The sequence below is a fragment of the Palaemon carinicauda genome, chromosome 1 (assembly GCF_036898095.1).
Source record: "Palaemon carinicauda isolate YSFRI2023 chromosome 1, ASM3689809v2, whole genome shotgun sequence".
Taxonomy (NCBI): domain Eukaryota; kingdom Metazoa; phylum Arthropoda; class Malacostraca; order Decapoda; family Palaemonidae; genus Palaemon; species Palaemon carinicauda.
The window spans coordinates 267,599,634-267,602,748 of NC_090725.1; positions in this window are offsets into that span (position 1 = coordinate 267,599,634).

Sequence of the window (3,115 nt, forward strand, 5' to 3'; positions counted from 1 at the left end):
AGGTATATGTAAAGTAAAAGATAAGGATAGGGAAGCTCATGTGAGATACTATGGCCATGTAATAACAAGGTAGGTGGTGGAACCAGAGCTAAGAACATGCCAGTGATGGGGAGTAGTGTTAATCATTAGCGGATGAAATGGGTGAGTATTGTGAGGACCGACATAGGTGGGGTAGTACTTGGGGAAGAAGATGCAAGGAATAGAAATAGATGGCGTAAAGTTGACTAGAGGTCGACTTTGCTGTACAGTGAAACTAATAAGGTGGAAAGAAAAAATGTATATATGGATGCTAACGCAATTTGCGGCATTCTAACCTCCGAGAAATGTTACTTTCTAGTGATGATAATGTTTGTGTAACTTTGTTTTCTATCTGTCTCGGTTTTATACTTCATGAGTTTGAAATTATCATCCTAAATGCCATCAACTACTCTAACCTCGATCGAAAATAGTTCAGTATGCTGAGAAAAAAATCTGCATCGTACGAATATGTTCCCCTTGGTCCAAGATCTAAGCAAATGGAAGCTTTTTATTTCTTAGTTTCCAAGCCACATATAAACCGTGTGGCCCTTCTTTCATTGTACTGAGAATAATATTTGAAAATATGAAAGAAAAGGAATTAGCATTATACTAAAATGGATATTGAAATAGATCCTTTGTGGCCAAATAACAAATGGAACATTGTTCAATTCGACGTAGAATACGCTGGTGTTATTTTAATTTACATTTGATAAAAAAAAACATGGTAGTTTTGTTTTTATGGAATGACATTAGTTGAAAAGTAACCAGGAAAATACAAGTGAATGGACCCCCGATCTGTCACAGAATCGGCATCGATATTCTATTTAGATTCACAAGATGGTATTCAAACAAATGTGTTTGAGCTCCTCCAATTGTGAGTGTCATTCTGGAAAACCCAGTGCCTCTCAAAAACAAGATAGGTGACTAAACCAAAAGAAATATGACGCCCCAGATATTCTTTGAATACGTGGAAAACACTTGATTAGGATTACCTCTTTTATTCAATCACTTAAAAGTGATTTGCTGATTTAAGATGGCCAGGAGCAGCCCAGATGAACCCCTGTTGAAACATCCAAAATCATCGATCCGTGACAAATATGGACGTATGGTTTGTGATGACAGACGTTTAATTGTCAATTAAAGAGAGCAACCAATGGTAATCAATGGTTGTAAAGTGTGCGCTATTTTACTGGCACCTCAATGATGAGTAAACACTGGAAGATAGTTTCGCACTAAGAAATTATATATTTCATTTTATGAGTAGAGCGTTCTCCATACATAGTTATCACTTGTTTTATGAAAGTAAATGAGTGAAGACGAATGAAGCCATTTTGTGATAATTGTCTGGTGATGTTATTTTTTGGGAGATCTTGATTTGATATGGGTCTAGTTAAAGCAGAAATTGATCATCGTATTCAGGACATTCACCTTAAATATTATTAAGTTAGCCAAAGCAAGAATTATAAATCATGGTTTTCCAACGCTGAAAGAATTGTGTTCTGGAATAGCACAAAATACTGTACTACTGAGCGAAGCAATTGAAGCGGAGCATTGCACAATAGAGTTGTGCGCATTCAAAGGATGAAACAGATGAGCTATGATCAGAGATAACACAGTTGACAGTGAATGAAGCAGCCAAATGTGGCATTAGCTATATCATGTCCCTTAATCACCCGATTGAATGATTGATTGATTTAAAGTTTTCTGGCATCCTGACATCTAAGGTCATTGACGCCGACTTAATCACCCGACCTGGCAACATGACTTATAACCTTCTAAACTTCAAATCCACCTGCTTGGTCGGCTATTTAGGAGCGATAGTGAAGTAGTTTATGGAGGCTCAGGGTGCAACCTTCTCCGGTGATGGGATAACAACACCCCAATATCGGAGACTCGATTTACTTAAAATAGAATAGAGTATGTTGGATTAACTTATTTTCTTCAACTGTTACTCATCAGGGCTTACACCGTTCGTTAATTTTTCTGTTTGTTGATTAACCAAAAATGTCATAAACAGTACATGTTCCCTTAGATTTATTTTCCCATCCCCTGGCATATTTAGGTTAAGATGAATGATATTAGTGATTACCCAACGAATATTTTTGATGAACATTTTCATAACTTGATGTGGCTTAACTGTGGTATGAAACGAACAATTTTATCAACCGAAAATCGCACTAAGAAATTATATATTTCATTTTATGAGTAGAGCGTTCTCCATACATAGTTATCACTTGTTTTATGAAAGTAAATGAGTGAAGACGAATGAAGCCATTTTGTGATAATTGTCTGGTGATGTTATTTTTTGGGAGATCTTGATTTGATATGGGTCTAGTTAAATAGAGTAAGACATATAAGCCTTTTGATTTACCGTTGGAATAAAAAACCGGCACGAGTTTTTTTTTCTTTACGCATTCCAATGATACGTCTCTTTGAAGTTATTATAGAGCGAGTTTTGTTGGGTGGCAGATTTCGTTTGCATATTCTGCTGCGTATTTGGTTTTCCGCGAAAATGATTGGAAGGAGAGAGGACCTCCATTACGTATCGGCAAAGACAACGACCCCATAGATATATGCAGAAACCCAAGTGCAATAATTGTATGCGCAGTTGGTTTAAAGTATTGCTTTGCTGTGACATCCCCTCAAAATAAAATCAATTAACATTATTTTCTCGCAACCAAATAAGGGTAACCTTTCTCAGCATAAAGTATGGGTGAATCTTTGAGAAGTTAATTGTTTTATTTTCCGCACGGTTCCGACTAGAATTATCGTAAATGATGTATCTCTATCATTACATATTTACATTCGTAAACTTATGAATATAATACACGTTTAGGCCCTATTGTCACAACATACACTTCTTGACGGGCCTGGCAGCTGATAGATGCCGAAAAACATCACACAGACTAATGCATTATGCAAGTAACCTAAGCAAACATCAGTGTGCTGGGGTCCGTTACCGCCACGCAGTAGTTACCTTCCAATTAAAGCGAGAGTGACAGATCTGGAGTTCTGTTCTGTTAAAGAATTCGTAAAACGCGTAAAGCCTAGAGAGTATTAGTTCTTTACTGACTGGTCATTTTACGAAGCACAGATA